This window comes from Equus caballus, chromosome 18 (genome assembly GCF_041296265.1).
Source record: "Equus caballus isolate H_3958 breed thoroughbred chromosome 18, TB-T2T, whole genome shotgun sequence".
Taxonomy (NCBI): Eukaryota; Metazoa; Chordata; class Mammalia; order Perissodactyla; family Equidae; genus Equus; species Equus caballus.
In genome coordinates this window covers 67,862,502-67,882,861 of record NC_091701.1, presented here as the reverse complement: position 1 = coordinate 67,882,861, position 20,360 = coordinate 67,862,502, and the positions used below count along the sequence as shown (strand labels likewise).

General features: G+C 38.9%; 1 long non-coding RNA gene across 2 annotated transcripts in view; it reads left to right on the top strand.

Moving 5' to 3' along the window:
- Positions 1 to 20,360, top strand: part of LOC138918683 (uncharacterized) — a 202,630-nt gene that overhangs the window by 57,447 nt on the left and 124,823 nt on the right. The window lies entirely within an intron of this gene.

The window sequence follows — 20,360 nt, the reverse complement described above, 5'->3', positions numbered from 1 at the left end:
GTCATAGCTGAAAAAGAGGCAAGAGAAGAGGAAACTGCAGGAGAAGAAAAAGAAGAACCCCCCAGAGAAAATGTACAGTGAAGGATTTAGCAGAAGTTTTGTAGACCTCAACAAGCTCCTCAAAAAGTTTGAAAACATGGACCCCCAACATTGAAACGTTTTCATTAATAGAGAGGAATATTCATAATGCATTATCTGCTTACAAGTAAATCTATGATGAAAAAAGAAACAAACCAAGCAAACCACCGTGGACATATTTCTGAAAAGACTGACACCTCCTCAGGCAGGTCCTTCAGGATGTATTCCAGAAGAAGGCATTGTCATAGGAGATGACAGCTTCATGCTTGTTATTGTCCCTGAAGACCTTCCAGTGGGACAAGTTGTGGAAGTGGAAGACAGTGATATTGATGATCCTGACCCTGTGTAGGCCTAGGATGACGTGTGTATTTGTCTTAGTTTTTAACAAAAAAGTTTAAAAAGTAAAAAAAAAAATAAAAATTTTAAAAATAGAAAGTTTATAGAATAAGGATATAAAGGAAGAAAATATTTTTGTGCAGCTGTACAACGTGTTTGTGTTTTAAGCTGTGTTATTACAAGGGTCAAAATGTTAAAAAAATTCTTAAAGTTTATAGAGTAAAAATGTTACAGTAAGCTAAGGTTAATTTATTAAAGAAAGAAGAATATTTTTCAATAAATATATTAGCTTAAGTGTACAGAGTTTATAAAGTCTACAGTAGGGTACGGTAATGTCCTAGGCCTTCATGTTCACTCACCACTCACTCACTGACTCACCCAGAACAATTTCCAGTCCTGCAAGCTCCATTCAGGGTAAGTGCCCTATGCAGGTGTGCCATTTTAAAAATCTTTTATACCATATTTTTACTGTATGTTTTCTATGGTTAGATATGTTTAGATACACAAAAACTTACCATTGTGTTACAACTGCCTGTAGTATTCAGTACAATAACATACTGTACAGGTTTGTAGCCTAGGAGCAATATGCTGTGCCGTATACCCTAGGTGTGTGGAAGGCTATACATCTAGGTTTGTGTGGATACACTCTATGATGTTTGCATGACAAAATGACCTAATGACACCTTTCTAAGAACGTATTCCCATCGTTAAGTGATGCATAACTGAAATTGGTTTGTGATCAGGATCTTTTTAAAGCTCCCCAGGTGATTCTAATGTGCAGCCAGGGACTCAGCACCATCCCCGGCTTTGGGAGTAGTTTAAGGTTAGACTAGAGAACTATAATGACTTCTAGTGCAGAGCACAATAACTTTGCAGGTTCTTACCTCATTCTTCAGTTCCAAAAACTGGGCTTCTGCCTTATTTCAAACACAAAGTGCCTCACCTTACGCTTTTTTTTTTAAAACAGAATCCTGCCTCCTTGTGCCTATGGGTACTGCTGCTACGTAGTACTGTTTTCCTTTCTGGATTTTCACAGATTACCTATTCTCAGATTGTCTTTGCTGTGATCCACGCATGTACTTCTTGGGACTACTCTGATGCTGAACCCTACCTTGGGTTACTTCCTGTTGCTTTTCACTATACTCTCCCTATCATATTCTACCTTCCCAGATAGTTATTCCTTTGTTTGCAGATGGATTCTTCCCTACGGTGCCTGACTCATCCCTAAGGACATAGCTCACTCCAGACCTTAGCCAGTTCCCAAGTGTGCAGGTTATTTTTCTCTGCTGGATGATGTTATTTTATAAGATTTGTAGTTAATGTTGTCAGAGGAATATAGCAGAAACTGTCCAGGCCAATGGAGGTTATGAAAGACTTTTTTTTTTTTTTTTTTTTTGGTGGAAGATTATCCCTGAGCTAACATCTGCTGCCAATCCTCCTCTTTTTGCTGAGGAAGCCTGGCCCTGAGCTAACATCCGTGCCCATCTTCCTCTACTTTATATGTGGGATGCCTGCCACAGCATGGCTTGCCAAGCGGTGCCATGTCCACACCCAGGAATCTGAACTGGCGAACCCCAGACCGCAGAAGCGGCAGGTGCGAATTTAACTGCTGCACCACCACGCCAGCCCCTGAAAGACGTCTTTTTAAAAGCAGATTGGAGAGTGAGACTTCCAGAGTGAGGAGCTTGGCAAACCCTCTCCCCAGCAAAACAACTATATAACTGGTGAAAATTGTTTTTAAAAAATCATCTAATATCTCTGGAATTGTTCTAAGGGCATACAGAAAATGGAGAAACATTCATTCAAGAAAATCTACTAAATCTCGGCGTAAACAGTGACAGCCTAGTCATCTGAGCTGTGACCTGCTCCCTCCTCTGCCCCAGCTCCATGTTGTGGAAACTCCACTCTGCCTGATCTTCTCCTGGATGGTATGGACAAAAAGATGGCAACTCCTTCTCCCCAAAACTCCCTGTCTAGTGCTACAGTTTCACCCCAGCAGAGGCAAGCCACCAGTATTTCTCATACCCTTGGCCCTATGTTGTAAAAGCTCTATTTTGGACAGGTGCAGCTGAAACCACTGAAGTTTCATTTCCCCTACTCAGCCCCTAGCCATAGAGCAGAGGCTCTACACAAGGCTTGGCAAGCCCCAAATACTAGAACCTTCATTACCCCTGCCTGAGCTCACTCGTAGGGCCAACATTCCCTACTGGGAGGAGCAGGCTGAGAAGACCAGGGACTACCATTCCCCACTTCTAGCATCTGCATATACTGCTGGGGTGTCATCCTGGGAGAAGCAAGCTGCTCTTTCTGCCCCCAGCTCTTGTGCAGTGGTTCAGAGATTCTCTTCAGAGAGAAAGGCAAGCTGTAACGACAAAGAACTCCATGCCTCTGCCTGTAAGGTCTCACTTTATTTGAAACAGAATGTGGAAATTCCATGCTTAAGAGTGCTGTCCAAAATAATGAAGATCTTGGTGGAGAACAGTTGAGAAGGTACTGTTAGCTCCATGCCACTGGTATCAACAAGCAAAATTCCAGAGCAGCCAGATGTTTTAACAGAGAGAACCAAGGAAAAGACAACCAAGAAGAGCCCTCTTGGGATTATAGTCAACCTCAGAGGTCAAGAAGGCTGTGCGAATGTGCTAAACTGCACCCATTCAGAAGCAATTGGAGCAGGATGTGAGCCAGGATTGAAAGCATTCCCAAGCCACACAAAGATCCATCAACAATGGGCAGAAGTATCACTGGCAGAAAGGACTTAAACACAACCTCTGCATAAACACTGAACAATAAGCTACTCTGGCCCAGGGGCAACTCCTTTTTTTTTTTTTATTGAGTTATTGATAGGTTACAATCTTGTGAAATTTCAATTGTACATTAATGTTTGTCAGTCATGTTGTAGGTGCACCACTTCACCCTTTGTGCCCACCCCCCACCCCACCTTTCCCCTGGTATCCACTAAACTGTTCTTGGCCCATAGTTTTAAATTCCTCATATGAGTGGAGTCATACACAGATTATCTTTCTCTTGCTGGCTTATTTCACTTAACATAATTCTCTCAAGGTCCATCCATGTTATTGCAAATGGAATGATTTTGTTCTGTTTTGCAGCTGAGTAGTATTCCATTGTATATATGTACCACATCTTCTTTATCCATTCGTCTGTTGATGGGCACTTAGGTTGCTTCCACATCTTGGCTATTGTAAACAGTGCTTCAATAAACATTGGGGTGCACAGGACTTTTGGGATTGCTGACTTCAGGCTCTTTGGATAAATACCCAGTAGTGGGATGGCTGGATCGTATGGTAGTTCTATTTTTAGTTTTTTGAGGAATCTCCATACTGTTTTCCACAGTGGCTGCACCAGTTTGCATTCCCACCAGCAGTGTATGAGGGTTCCTTTTTCTCCACAACCTCTCCAACATTTGTTGCTATTGGTTTTAGATATTTTTGTCATTCTAACGGGTGTAAGGTGATATCTTAGTGTAGTTTTGATTTGCATTTCCCTGATGATCAGCGATGATGAGCATCTTTTCATGTGCCTATTGGCCATCAGTATATCTTCTTTGGAGAAATGTCTGTTCATGTCTCCAGCCCATTTTTTGATTGGGTTGTTTGATGTTTTGTGATTGAGTTGTGAGAGTTCTTTATATATTAAGGATATTAAGCCTTTGTCAGATATATGACTTGCAAATATTTTTTCCCAGTTAGTGGGTTGTTTTTTTGTTTCAATCCTGTTTTCATTTGCCTTGAAGAAGCTCTTTAATCTGATGAAGTCCCATTTGTTTATTCTTTCTATTGTTTCCCTTCTCTGAGAAGGCATGGTGTCCGAAAAGATCCTTTTAATACTGATGTCAAAGAGTGTACTGCCTACGTTTTCTTCCAGAAGCTTTATGGTTTCAGGTCTCACCTTTAGGTCTTTAATCCATTTTGAGTTTATTTTGGTTAATGGTGAAAAAGAATGGTCAATTTTCATTCTTTTACATGTGCTTTCCAGTTTTCCCAGCATCATTTGTTGAAAAGACTTTCTTTTCTCCATTGTATGCCCTCAGCTCCTTTGTCAAAGATAAGCTGTCCATAGATGTGTGGCTTTATTTCTGGGCTTTCAATTTTGTTCCATTGATCTGTGCACCTGTTTTTGTACCAGTACCATGCTGTTTTGATTACTGTAGCTTTGTAGTATGTTTTGAAGTCAGGGATTGTGATGCCTCCTGTTTTGTTCTTTTTTCTCAGGATTGCTTTAGCAATTCGGGGTCTTTTGTTGCCACATATGAATTTTAGGATTCTTTGTTCTAATTCTGTAAAGAATGTCATTGGGATTCTGATTGGGATGGCGTTGAATCTGTAGATTGCTTTAGGTAGAACGGACATTGTAACTATGTTTATTCTTCCAATCCATGTACATGGAATGTCTTTCCATCTCCTTATGTCGTCATCCAATTCTCTCAGAAAGGCCTTGTAATTTTCATTATATAAGTCCTTCACTTCCTTAGTTAAATTTACCCCAAGGTAATTTATTCTTTTTGTTGTGATTGTGAATGGTATTGTATTCTTGAGTTCTTTTTCTGTTGGTTCATTACTGGAGTATAGAAATGCTACTGATTTATGCAAATTGATTTTATACCCTGCAACTTTGCTGTAGTTGTTGATTACTTCTAAGAGTTTTCCAATGGATTCTTTGGGGTTTTCTATATATAAGATCATGTCGTCTGCAAACAGTGAGAGTTTCACTTCTTCCTTCCCTATTTGGATTCCTTTTATTCCTTTTTCTTGCCTGATTGCTCTGGCCAGGACCTCCAGTACTATGTTAAATAAGAGTGGTGATAGAGGGCATCCTTGTCTTGTTCCTGTTTTCAGGGGGATGGGGTTCAGTTTTTGCCCATTGAGTATGATGTTGGCTATGGGTTTGTCATATATGGCCTTTATTATGTTGAGGTAGTTTCCTTCTATTCCCATTTTGTTCAGAGTTTTTATCATAAATGGCTGTTGGATCTTGTCAAATGCCTTCTCTGCATCTATTGAGATGATCATGTGGTTTTTATTCCTCAGTTTGTTGATGTGGTGTATCACGTTGATTGATTTGCGGATGTTGAACCATCCCTGTGTCCCTGGTATGAATCCCACCTGATCCTGATGTATGATTCTTTTGATGAATTGCTGAATTCTGGTTGCCAAAATTTTGTTTAGAATTTTTGCATCTATGTTCATCAGTGATATTGGCCTGTAGTTCTCTTTTTTCGTGGTGTCCTTGTCAGGTTTTGGTATCAGCGTGATGTTGGCCTCATAGAATGTGTTAGGAAGTGTTCCATCTTCCCTAATTTTTTGGAATAGCTTGAAAAGGATAGGTATTAAATCCTCTCTGAAAGTTTGGTAGAATTCCCCAGGAAAGCCATCTGCTCCTGGGGTTTTATTCTTTGGGATGCTTTTGATTGCTGTTTCAATCTCTTTCCTTGTGATTGGTCTGTTCAAATTGTCTGCCTCTTCTTGAGTGAGCTTTGGGAGATTGTAGGAGTCCAGGAATTTATCCATTTCCTCTAGGTTATCCATTCTGTTGGCATATAGTTTTTTGTAGTATTCTCTTATAATCTGTTGTATTTCTGCAGAGTCTGTTGTTATTTCTCCTCGCTCATTTCTGATTTTGTTTATTTGAGCTTTCTCCCTTTTTTTCTTTGTAAGTCTGGCTAGTGGCCAGGGGCAACTCCTTTGAAGCCAGAATTAAAAATAAAATCACATCCCTGCCAGTCCAGAAGACTATATGTCTGCCCAATGCTGCACCCTCTCAAGAGTGATATGAAAGGCAACTTCTAAAGTACTAGTCCCTGGCTGAATTTGGGTCAAAAATGTAAACTTCCTGAATCATCAGCAGCTTCCAAGCTACACACACATCCGATAGCAAAGGGTAAAAATCTAACTAGCTAAGAATGTTTAAGAACAACATTTAATAATAAGCAACTTGTACTCACCAGGAATAATTTCTAGATATCCAGGATAAAAAGCAAGTTTAAAATATGGAAACAAGGGAGAAAAATCTGAGCAGGAATATCAGAGATTGCACACTACAGGAAAAATAGACTTTACAGAGTTAGTTCAGTCAAGTCATTGAACAAATAAACTAATGACCAAGCAAAAAACAAAAACAGCATCAATCTCGGGGGCCTGGTCCCGTGGCTGAGTGATTAAAGTTGCACACACTCTGCTTCAGCAGCCTGGGTTCACAGCTTCAGATCCCAGGTGTAGACCTACTCCATTCATCAGCCATGCTGTGGAGGCATCCCACATACAAAGCAGAAGAAGATTGACAATAGATGTTAGCTCAGGGCCAATATTCCTCACACACACACAAAAAAACCCCCAAAACACAACATCAATCCCTACAGTCAGGGGGAGATCGGTATCTAGAACTGTTACAATATTATCTAAAATCTTCAGATTTCAACAACAACAAAAAATGATGAAACATGCAAGAAACAGGAAAGTGTGATCCATACACAGGAATGAGAAGAGGCAATAGAAACTGCCCCTGAGGGAGACCCAGATCTTGGATTTAGCAAGGACTTTAAAGCAGCTATTATAAACATGTTCAAAGAATGAAAGAAACCATGCTTAAATTATTAAAGGAAGCTATGATGACAATGTATTATCAAATAGATAATATAAATAAAGAGAGGGAAATTATAGAAAAGAACCAAATGGAAATTCTGGAGTTGAAAAGTAACAATAACTAAAAAGTCCAACAGTAGATTAGAGCTGGTAAAAGAAGAACCAGTAAACTTGAACATCAATAGAGATTATGCTATGTGAAAAACAGAGAAAAAAGAATGAAGAAAATGAACATAGCCACAGAAGAATGTGGGACACCATTAAATGTACCAAGACACATGTAATGGGAGTACCAGAATGCAAGAAAAGAGGGAAAGGAGCAGAAAAAAATTAGACTAAACTTCCAAATTTGGTGAAAACCATTAATCTACACATCCAAGAACCTCAATACACTCCAATTAGGATGATACAAAGAGATCCACACCCAGACACGTCATAATCAATATGTTGGAAGCCAATGATAGGGAGAAACTTTTAAAACCAGTAGGAGAAAACAACTCCTCACACACAAGAGAATTGCTATAAGACTAACTGACTTCCCATTAGAAACAATGGAGGCCAGAAAGTAATAGGATGACATATTTAAATTGTTAAAAGTACGGGCCAGCCCTGTGACCTAATGGTTAAGTTTAGTGTGCTCTGCTTCAGCAGCCCGGGTTCATGGGTTTGGATACTGGGTTTGGACATATACCACTTGTCAGCCATGCTGTGGCAGTGACCCACATACAAAATAGAGGAAGACTGGCACAGATGTTAGCCCAGGGTGAATCTTCCTCAGCAAGAAAGAAAAAAAGAAAGAAAGAAAAGAAAAGAACACAGACCTCATGGGACAAAAGCAACACAAGATGCATTCAAGAAAAATAAATTAAAAAATAAAGTACTGGGGCCAGCCCCACGGCCAAGTGGTTAAGTTCACATGCTCTGCTTTGGTGGCCCAGGGTTTTGCTGGTTCGGATCCTGGGCAAGGACAGGGCACCACTCATCAGGCCACAGTGAGGCAGCATCTCACATGCCACAGCTAGAAGGACCCACAACTAAAATATACAGCTATATACTGGGGGCATTTGGGGAGAAAAATAAATAAATAAATAAAGTACTAAAAGTAAAAAATTGTCAATCAAGAATGTTACATTTAACAGAACTATCATTCAAAAAGGAAGTCAAAATAAAAATGTTTCCAGGCAAACAAAAACTGATAGAATTCATTGCTAGCAAACCTGCCATACAAGAAAGATAATTACATAGCTAATTATAATAATATAACTGTATATTTCTTGTCTTGTCTTCTCTTAAGTGGTTTAAAAAGCAATTGCAAAAAAATAGATTATATATCTAATAATATAATTATACATATGTATGATATGTATATATACAATATATTGTTGGGCTTACAGCTTATAGAAATGTAATATATTTGCCAATAACAGTATAAAGTTAGTTGGTGGCAGCAAGGCTGTATTGGTGTAAGGAAATGATACCAGATGGTAATTTTCTATAAATATACACTTGCTCTCATTTCTTCTCTTAGCTTCTTTAAAAAATATAAGATTATATAAAATAATAATTATGATAATGTATTGTTGGGTTGTAACATATATGGACATAATAACTATAACACAATAGCACAAAAACAGGGTAGGAAATGAAGCTATATAGGAGTAATAACAGGATATATTTCCATACTTCACTAGAATTTGGCTATATAAATTTGAAGTAGATTTTGTTACATTAAGAAGTATTGTAATCCCTAGCATAACCATTAGCAAAATAACTCAAAAATATAATTTAAAAACTAATGAAAGGAATTAAAATGTTACACCATAAAAATATCCACTTAATACAAAAGAAAACAGTAAGGAGGAACAGAAAGAAATAAGAAATATAGAAAATAAAAAGCAAAATGGCAGTGTAAATCTAGACATCTAACATAAAATATAAGCATACAGATGTGAATGTGAATGGATCTATAGAACACTCCACCCAACAACAATAGAATATTTTTTTCCTCAAGTGCATATGGAACATTTTCCAGGATAGACCATATGCTAGGCCATAAAACAAAACCCACTAAATTTAAAAGGATAGAAACCACCACACAAAGTATGTTCTCCAATTAAAATGGAATGAACTTAGGAAACAGTAACAAGGAAATTTGGAAAATTCTCAGATATGTGGAAATTAAACAACACATTCCTAAATAAACAATGGGTCAAAGAAAAAAAAAATCACAAGAGGAATTAGAAAATACTTTGAGAAGAATGAAAATGAAAACTATGAACAAGTGTATGTCAACAAATTAGGCAGTTTTAACCCTCTAATCGTGTGTGTGGCTAGCTCCTTCCTTGAAACTATCTGAGGGCCCACCATGAGTCACCTTGTGATCATAAACTCAGGTATGATTATGAATAACAAAAGATACTCCAATCACTGAGGAAATTCCAAGGTTTTTTAGCTCTGTGCCAGGAACCAGGGGCAAAGACCAAATATAAATATTTTTATTATACCACAGGTAAGGAATCCATTAAAAGACTATTACAATTAAACAAGTTTAGTTGAGTTGCAGGATACAAGAATAATATTGAAAAATCAACTGTATTTCGATATAGTAGCACTAGACAATCTGAAAATGAAATTAAGAAAACAATTCCATTTACAATAACATCAATAACAATAAAATAGCTAGGTATAAATTTAACAAAATTAAGTACGAGACTTGTACACTATAAACTGCAAAACATTGTTGAAAGAAATTCAGGAAGATTTGAATAAACGTAGACACCTCATTTTCATGGCTCAGAAAACTTATGATCCATGTTTAAATGGCAACACTCTTCAAATTATCTACAGATTCAATGCACTCCTTACCAAAATCCCAACCAGATTTTGTACATAAATTGACAGGCTGATTCTAAAATTCGTTTGGAAATTCAAGAGACCTAGAATAGCCAAAGCAATCTCCGGAAAGAACAAAGTTAGATGACATACTGCAAAGCTGCAGTAATCAAGACATTGCGGCATACAAATAGAAATATAGATCATCGGAATAGAAGTGAGAGTCCAGAAATTAACCCTTATCTTATGGTCAATTCATTTTGACAAGTGTGTCAAGACAATTCAATGGAGAAAGAATAGTCTTTTCAACAAATGGTGCCGGGAGAACTGGATATCCACAAGTAAAAGAAAGAAGTTGGACTCTACCTTTTGCCATATATAAAAATTAACTCAAAATGGACCAGAAACTAAAGCAAGTGCCAAAACTATAAAACTCTTAGAAGAAAACACAGGAGTAAATCTTAGAGACCTTGGATTTGTTAATGATTTATTAACTATGACTCCAAAAGAACAAGCAACAAAAGATAAAACAGATAAGTTGGATTTCATCAAAACTAAAATCTTCTGTGCCTGAAAGGATACTATCAAGAAAGTGAAAAGACAACCCACAGAATGGGAGAAAATCTTTACAAATCATACACCTGATAAGGGTCTTGTATCCAGAATATAAAGAACTCTTAAAACTCAACAACAAGACAATCAAATTTAAAAAATGAACAAAAGACTTGAATAGACATTCTCCAATGAAGATACACAAATGGCCAATAAGCACATGAAAAGATGCTCAGTATTATTAGTCATAGGGAAATGCAAATCAAAACCATAATGCAATACCATTTTAGAACTACTAGTATGGTGTTATCAGTTGAATTGTGTCCCCCACCTAATATATATTTTGAAGTCCTAAGCCCAGAATGTGACCTTATTTGGAAATAGGGTCAATGTAGACACAATTAGTTAAGATAAAATCGTACTGGAATAGGGTGGGTCCCAAATCCAATATAGCTGATGTCTTTATACAAAAGGGAAATTTGGACACAGACATGCACACAGGGAGAACACTATGTGAAGATTCGATATATGCTTCCACAAGCCAAAGAACTATCAGAAGCTAGAAGAAAGGCCTGGAATGAATGATTCCCTAAGATCTTGAAAGGGAACATAGTCCTGCAGACACTTTGATCTCACACTTCTAGCCTCCAGAACTGTAAGAGAATTTCTGTTGTTTAAGCCACTCAGTTATGGTACTTTGTTATAGCAACCCTAGGGAAACAATACATATGGGTATAATAAAAAACATTGACAATAATAAGTGTTGGTGATAACGCAGAGCAATTGGAACCCTCATATGTTGCTGATGGGAATGTGAAGTGCAGGCCTTTTGAAAATTAGTTTGGTGGTTCCTCAAAATGTTAAACATACAGTTACCATATGACTTGGTAATTCCACTATTAGGTATGTAGTACCCAAGTGAATTTAAAACAGGTATTTAAACAAATACTTGTACTTGAATGTTCGTAGCAACATTATTCAAAATAAGCAAAAGGTGGAAACAACCCAAATATTCATCAAATGATGGGTGAATAAACAAACATGGTATATCCATACAATGGAATATTATTCAGCAGTAGCAATGAAGTATCGATACATGCTGCAACATGGATAAACCTTGAAAATATTGTGCTTAGTGAAAGAAGCCAGTCACAAAAGGCTACACATTGTATGATTCTATTTATATGACATCACCAGAATAGGCAAATCTATAGAAACAGGAAGTAGATTAGTGGTTTCCTAGGACATGGTAGTGGGTGGTAGGGTTGGAGATGTGGGATGGGTTGAGGAGGAATGGGTGTGACTTAATGGATATGAGGTTTCCATCTGAGATGTTGAAAATGTTGTAAACATAGATTGTTTTTATAAAGATTTTTTTTAAAAAAAAAAACAGACACTGATCCTGAACGACCCACCTGAGCCCTCACCAAAATTCTGAACTACAGAAACCAGGAGAGATTATAAAATGATGTTGATTTTAAAAAAGAAAAAAAAGAAAGCTAACTAGAGAACTCCCAAGATATAATAGTTATGGGAGGTCTGAACTGTGTAGATACATGCATGGCAGTGGCAATCCGTTCAAACAGAACATTATTGTCTTTCTTTCATACTTTTGAAAATGCTGTATGTGTCAGCAAAACAGTTTGTACTTTAAGCAGATTTTATAGGTGAGCAATTCTTTAGTTCTTGGAACCCCTCAGAAGTGCTAACATTATCCAATCTGAGTGAGCCTGGGCCAGTCCTTTGACTTCTATGGACTTCCTTGTCCTGTGTATGAGAGAGGTACCCTAAATAACCTCGAAGGCCCGCCTTTCATCCCAAATTTCTGTGACCAACACCCTGTGTCCTATTTATCACTGTGAGAAATGAGGCAGCAGCAGGAGAGCTGGGGGCATTAGGATCACCTGGTGGGGGGACATGTTAGAATGGGAGATGCTAGGTTCTACCCCCAGAAATCCTATTTGCATGGGTGAGCCCTACGAATCAGCTTTTTACAAAAGTATGCCAACACAATTGAGATACACTTGCAAGCGGCTCTGGAAGCTAATTGCCCCAAGAAATCAGGGGCCCTCTTTCCCTCCTGTGCCTAATGAGGTAAGATAGACACCTCAGTCTCCATCTGTTACCTCTATCTCCAACTCTTGGACTAAGCCTTTTTCTTTTATTTAATCTTTTTAAAGTTAGTTAATACCACCATTACTTTGCCTCTCTTTATATGCCAAACACATGGAATGCATGGTGAGGGTATTAAAAGATCCTACTAATTCCACGTAAGCTGTGTGGGTATTACTAATCAAGAAATAGCTACAATTTCACTTTTCACCTTTGAATGGGAGTCACAGGAAATTAGGGAGGTGATGTGTTATTAGATTTATAGATCTGTTATATGACACTGCAGTTCTGCTCCCTCTGGGCAGAAATTTGACCCTGGGGGAGCACAGCACTTTGAAAAGGGATGTATGACATCTCTGTGACAAGAAGAGTTATCAGGAAGTGGGGAGAGTACCAGTGATAAGACTTCCATTGGCTGAAACAGCTCTCAGGCCTTAGGGGTAGCTTGATTCAGATATTAGAAAAAGGTCTTACCAAGAGCCATTTACCCACCTTAAAATGGGATTCATCTTCATCTGAATCATTCCTCAAATTCGAAGAGAAGAGATTCAGGTTCTTACCGGCTACCCTTATACCCTTAACAATAGCTCACATGGTGTTTACCATGTCCCAGGCACTGTTGCAAGAGCTTTAGCTACACAAACTTGCTTCATCTTCGGCCACAGGTAAACAGGAAATTATTATCTCTATTTTAAACAGAAAGTTGAGACAGAAAGACTAACTAGATTACAAAGATTACAAAACTGGAAGGCCAGGGAGAAGGATGTGAATTCAGGCAACAAGGCAGCCGAGTCCATGAGGCTTAAACACTACACTTCAGCCTGTTCACCAGTGTTAACTACGCAGCAGAGTACAATGTGTTTCCCATTCCTGGATTAGCAAGATCTTTAACTGCAACAGGATGAGAGTAGGCAAATTTGTCTTTAATAAAAAGAACTTAAGGTTTAACTGGTGAACCATAGTACTAAGTTTGATCTATTAACTGAAACATTGTTCTCTGAAAAATAAAAGGATAACTAAAGTCCCGTTAGGAGTGAGTGACTTTAAAGAACATCTTCTAATTAGATATTATTCGCATCATAATGTGTCAGGAAACTACCCTTAGTTAAGTATTGATTTTTAAAAGCAGAATGCATTGAACACTAACCTGAACACTCCCAGTTGAATCATACACCCCTCCTTCCCTACTCAGGGGCTCGGAACTTCAGAATTGACCTGATTCCAGAAAGTGAATCCAAAATGCTAGAAATTTGTTGGCACTGAAATTACTACACACCAATTGTAAGAGACTTTTTTCACCCAGTGTTTTTCATTAAAGGACTTCTAGGAATGAGTAAATCATTGGACTAAAGATGTAGTCTATCAAAAAAGTTATTTCTTGCTTTTATATATTTAATTTTTGGACATATACAGACATTCAGCTGGTATTCTTTAAGCACCTGCTATGCAGAAAGCAGTGTGATAGGCATTGTAAGGGTATAAAAATGAAGGTTTGTCCCCAAAGAGCTCACTATCTAGTAGAGGAGATAAGATCAAAAACTGGAAAACAAGCAACAGAGTAGACGATGGCACAAGAGTAATACAACTAATGACCTTGGTTGTTCAGAGGAGGAGGGCTTAGGTAGGAAAAGAAAGCTTCTGGCTGCTAGTTCCATTTAGGAGGACACTGAGGGTAAGGTAGGATTTGGACACATGGAACTAGAGAGAAAGACTGGATTCTTTTAGCCGAATCCTCAGAGTGCATTGGAAGCTCTAGCAATAAGTGATTGTAAAGCAAGGACTTTGTCTCTTCCGTGATCATGTATCCCCATGCCAGGCACAGACTGTCATGAGAGAGTGAGGAAGAATGGAAGGAAGGGACAAGCCTGTTAGTCTGATCTCTAGAGAAAGAGGACACAGGTGCCAACTGACTTGATGGATCACTCTGGTGACCTCACTGGACTATAAGTTCTCAAGCTCTGCACTTCATTCAGGATGGAATAGTCACATATGATGAGTGCCAGAAGAACGCACGCAAATGACCAACAAATCACCTTTCCATTGTGCAGTGACACTACATCCTCAAATAGGAGAATAGTGTCAAATATATGTTGGTGTAAAATGAAGCAATGAGATTGCTGAAACAACAAAACTGCCATTATCTTGAAAACATTAAATTGTTGAATAAAGTTCACATGATGAAGTGTGGAAAAAGTAATGGGATCAATGATAGAAACAGAAGTATAGATTGTCGTTAAGTAAATCTAGCTGTGTTCTCTCAAAACATGTCTCCGTTTGCTCTCCTAAGAAGACCATAACATGTTGCTTCCCAGATCTGTCCTGGGAAGCTATAAAATCCAATATCCAGCTCCATTACAGCCCCCCAAAAGAACAAGAACTCCCTCTTATTCTTCACCCTCACAGCCAAAAGGGCAAACACCCTTTATTGAAAGCACTGAAGTGAATTAGAAACTCACCTTTCCTCTTTAACTAGGACATTGCTTTTTAAAAATTTTTATTGCAAACGGTGAATGCTTTCTTTGAAATTTGATGTCAGTCTTCACTAATGACGTTTTTAAGCTACAGAAAACAATCACTTCTGTATTTTTTCATTTTATTGCTTGTTTCTGCCAAACGCTTTCTCTTGGCCATGTGTGACAAGTGTGTCCCCAGTCCTCTGTACAGACATTTTTTAGCTCTCACAAGCTGAGACAAGATCAGTCCTTTGACTTTCCCCCTCCCTTGGCAAACAGAGCCAGAAAAGCATCTTTACACATGCAGTTCTGGTCTCAGCATTTCTAATGTTAGCACGGAAGCAAAGGCGGTCAGAGGTAGGCTCATGAAAATATGAATTTTGGGGGTAGTTTACTGCAGATTAGAATACCTTTAAACACTCCAGAGCACCACCCTGGAGGCAATCAGGCATTATCTGTCTGTTGACCTGTGCATTGACCTGCACCTTGCTCTGGGAGGGAAGTTGTTTGCCAGCATGGAAACTTCAAGTACAAATGAATGGCCATTCAACTAGTGTGATTTGAAAAACTATGAGATGTTTCCTCCACTTGAGATTATTTTCCTTGCCCACCCCTACTGCCTGAGATTCCACTGTTATAGCCTCTTTCCTATGAGTCAACAAGCATCTGGGCCACCCCCATAAGAGTTATGACACATTGTAATGGTGTCAGTCAGTACCCTTTGGCTTGACTTTAGCTTATCAGATCTTAGTTCTTCCTTGATAAGTCCCTGAGGTACAGGCATTTTGAAACTTAGAGTTGTGATGGGTGGGTCCTTGAGACACTGCCTGTGACCGAAAGTCTGGGTGGAGCACCATATAAGGGCATTGGGTGACTAAGAAAAGAGGAAGAGAGCCTACAGTTGTATTCGTTTTCTACGGCTGCCATAACAAAATATCCACAAACTGGGTGGCTTAGAACAACAGAAATTTGTCTCACTGTTCTGGAGGCCAGAGTCGAAAATCACAGTGTCCACAGGACCGTGCATCCTCAGCATGCATCCACGCTAGGGAAGTGTCTGTTGCAGGCCTCTCATCTCAGGTGTTTCTGGGCTTATACATGGCTGTCTTCTCCTCATGTCTCTTCACATCACCTTCCTTCTGTGTGTATCTCTGTGTCCAAATTTTGAATTTTTATAAGGACACCAGTCGTATTGGATTAGAGCCTAACTTAATGTCCTTATTTTAACTAAATTACAGAGGTTTACTCTGTAAACCCTTATCTCCAAATACGGTCACATTCTAGTGTGCTGAGGGTTAAGACTCCGTCGTATGAATTTGAGTAAGGACAAAATAGAATCTGTAACAGAGGTATGTGTGTGTGTGTGTGTGCTGGCCAGGGTCTGAGGGAGAAAGTATTTAAAAGGCACTTGAATATGGAACTCACCAAATTCACATTATGCCTCACCTAATTCACATTATGCCTTGGGCTGGCCCTGCCTATTCAGTGACCTTATGTAATCGGAAGCCTTGGCCAGCTCAGGTGTGACTCATGGAGTCAAGAAAGCTGGCTCATCAGGAGGATCAGCGGAATATCAGAACGAATAGTCAGGCAACAGCAATGTTCAGAGCAAGCAGGAGGTCAGGAATCCAAGCAGCTAAGACAAGGGTAGAGAAACACAGAGCTTTTAGAAGCCATGACTAGGCAAGAGATCAGATATTTAAAGAAACGTTTTTTTCTCAACTTTTATTATAAAAATGTTCAAACGTATAGAAAACTTGAAAGAACTGTACAGGGAACATCCATATACCCAACACCTAGATTCTACAAATAACATTTTGCTATATTTGTTTTATCACGTATCTATCCATTCTTCTATCTATACTGATCATGCCTTTTTATCTTTTGTATTTTTGATGCTTTGACATCTGGGGTCTTGCCTTGCTGACTCTGGAGAGACTGCCTCTCCCAGGACTAGCCAATTCCTAGAGATAGTAAGTGACTGGCCTGAGAACATGCCTTTCATTTGCTAACTAACCAAACCAAAGCCCACATCCCCACCACCTCCTCTATGAGGCTTTCATACTCAGGGCCTATTTCCATCATAGTCATTCCAGAGCCAGGTACCAGGCAATTAGAGAGAGGCCCTACGCCTCAGAGCCTGCTGAAATTACTCAAACCAGCCAATCCTAAGCCTGCTTACCCTGCCTCATCATACCTTCCTGTGGAAGAAGCCACAATAAAGGCTCTTACCTGTGTTTTCCCCTGGCTCCCTCTCTAACCAGCTGGTGCTTCTCTAGGTGGCCTGTGTGGCGTGGCATGTTCCCTCCTCTTGGGAACTGTGAGGAACAAACTATCTTTTCAATGGCAGTCGTGTCTTGATCTACTGGCCTCACCATACCTGAATAATAATAAAACCTACATTTTAAAACACTCACCATCAGTGTTACTCGTTTGATGCATTTGCTTGTTTTTTAAAAATCATCTTTATTGAAGTATAATTTACTTTCAATAAAATTCACCAATTTTAAGCATACAGTTCAGTTTTGTAATAAATAAATCACAAAACCTGTCAAAAACTATCACTGCAATCATAATATAGACTATTACCTAAAAAAATTCCCTCGTGTCCCTTTACAGCCCATCCCATCCTCCCCACCAGCCTCTGGAAACCACTGACTAACTTTCCATCATTAGAGTTTTGCCTTTTCTAGAATTTCATATAAATGGTATGTTCTCTTTTCTATCTGGCTTCTTTAAATGAATATAATAACAGATTCATCCATTTTGTTGCTTGTATCAATAATTCATTCAGATTTATTGCTGTGTAGTATTTCCTTGTATGAATATTCCATAATTTATTTATTCATTCACTGGTTAATGAACATTTGGATTGTTTCCAGTTTGGGACTTAGTAAAGCTCCTATGAATATATTAAACTACAAATCTTTGTGTGGACATATTTTTTCTTTTCTCTTGAGTAGATACCTAAGACTGTTGTCTCATATAGTAAGTACACATTTAATCTTATATGAAACTGTCAAACTCTTTTCCAAAGTAGCTGTACCATTTTGCATTTCCACAGCAATGTTTGAGTTAAAAGACTCTGCATCACTGACAGGACTTGGTATTATTTGTCTTTTTAACTTAAGCATTCTGATGCCTGTGTACTGATGTCTCGTTTTGGTTTTAATTTGCATTTTCCCAATGACTAATGAGGTAGATCATCTTTTTTATGTACTTATTTTCCATTTAAATATCTTCTTTTGTGAAACCTGTTAATATCTTTTGTCTATTTCTTACTTGGGTTGTTTGCCTTATTAAGCTGTAAGAGTTCTTTGTATATCCTGGATAAAAGACCTTTAAGAGATATATGTTTTGGGGCTGGCCGGTGGCATAGTGGTTAAGTTTCCATGGTCAGCGTCCGTGGCCTGGGGTTCACCGGTTCAGATCCTGGGTGTGGACCTTCGCACTGCTTATCAAGCCATAATGTGGTTGGCATCCCACATGTAAAATAGAGGAAGATGGGCACACATAGCTTAGGGCCAGCCTTCCTCAGCAAAAAGAGGAAGATTGACAGCGGATGTTAGCTCGGGGCTAATCTTGCTCAAAAAAAGAGAGAGATTTTGCAAATAGTTTTTTCTAGTAAAGAAGAAATTCTTAAGTAGGAAATATGAGCCTAGGGGAGACAAAGTGACCCAAATCCATGCAGTTGAGTGACTCCAGTCAACATGTCAGCAATGAAAGTGCTGAATTATGAACCTCATTCTAGGGTAGAAGTTCTGGCCCAGCCATGGTTCTTTTATATACTTCTGGTTAGGGAAGAACCACTGCAGTGCAGGAACAGCCTACTGTGCATAGTTTGGGGTGCCTCTATCTGAAAGGAAGGAAATTATATGGAAAGGAAGGCAGTGTCAATTCCCACCACCAACAGAGAGTAGAATACCCTTTCATGGCATTTGTCACAGGGCATTTGGGGAGCTAGGAGAAAGAGGAAGTAAGCCAGGAGAAAGAGGGGATTAGGAAGAAACTAACAGGAACTTGGGGAAAACAGGAGTGGTGGCCACAGCATCCGTGGAGAAAAGCTTACAGAGAGCAAGTCCTGGCAAGAGAAAAGCAAATTTAGACCCATTCTGGACAAACAGTGGTGATCCAAGGAAAGGCCAAGTCCAAAGTTGATGAGATGGTAAGATGGTGAGTACAAATCCAGGAGTCTAGAGCAAAGAGGGTAGAAGAGCCAAGCAAGACAGGTATTTCCAGGAAATCTGTGGGGAAACAGAGCAGGAAGGAAAAAGAGAAAGACCCGGCTCCAATGCACTAAAATACTGGCAGAAATAAGCAATGAGAAGCATCAGTCAGATGACTCAGAAAAGAAAAGCGCCACTCCTCAGGTGCCTGTGATCTTCAGAAAGATAGAGAAAACCCTGGCAGAAGATGCCAGAGAGGTGGTTTAACCTGCCCACAGGGGTATTGGGGTAGATGGGGAAGGCTGCTTCTAAATAAAGTCATTGCCTAGCATGGCTATTCCCAAACCCCACTGATTTGTGGGATTAAGGAGGGTTATTAATGTGCAAATTTACTATTTTTTTTAATTCCAGGAGAGGGGCAGCAACAGGCTAATTAGTTGCCTATTGGAAACATCGAGAATGGGGCCAGGGTCTAAGACAGGTTGGGACAAGGGAGCAAATCTATTGGGGTTTGCTGGCCAAGCTAGTCTTCTATTATGATGACAAGGAAGGATGGGGCCTGAGAGATCATGACTATGTGACTAGCATTCATGTATTATTTGCATGTTTTGATTCTTCTTCCAGAAATGTTTCAATAGAAAACTTAGTGAGTTTATGTAGACAGTGCCTTAGTCAATATCCTACTCTGCAGTGTCTTAGGGCTGACTTTGTGCTTATGGAAGTCAGCCAGATCTAGTGGGTAGATTGTTAAACTAGAATTCTTTTTTGGCACACCATACCTTAATGTGTGAACTTGACCTAAGGAGGCCATCAACCTGTCAAAAGGAATGACTCCAGGGGTAAGTCTCTGCTGCCTCTGCTTAAAGGACTATTCTTCAAAAAGGAGACAATATACTGGTTTCTGCTTCTTTAAAGAGAATGTTATGAGGATTCTAAAGATAACATCTATGGAGGACTTTGAGCTCCTTCAATAAAAATGTTGTATAAATATAACCAAAGGAATTCTGGTAGACAAACATTGTCATATTGTATATCAGTCTTTGTATCTACATTCAGATTTTTTTTAACTTGGCTTATGTCCAGAGGTATGCATAGGTATAGATAACAAATGCTCAGTACTGCATATTTAGCTCAATCCCATCCTTTAAAACAAGGGCATGAAGTTATTTTCATCAAAGGTCAGGGACCTGAACCATAGACTTCCCTGACAATGCGAAGTAAAGCTAAGTGTAGGT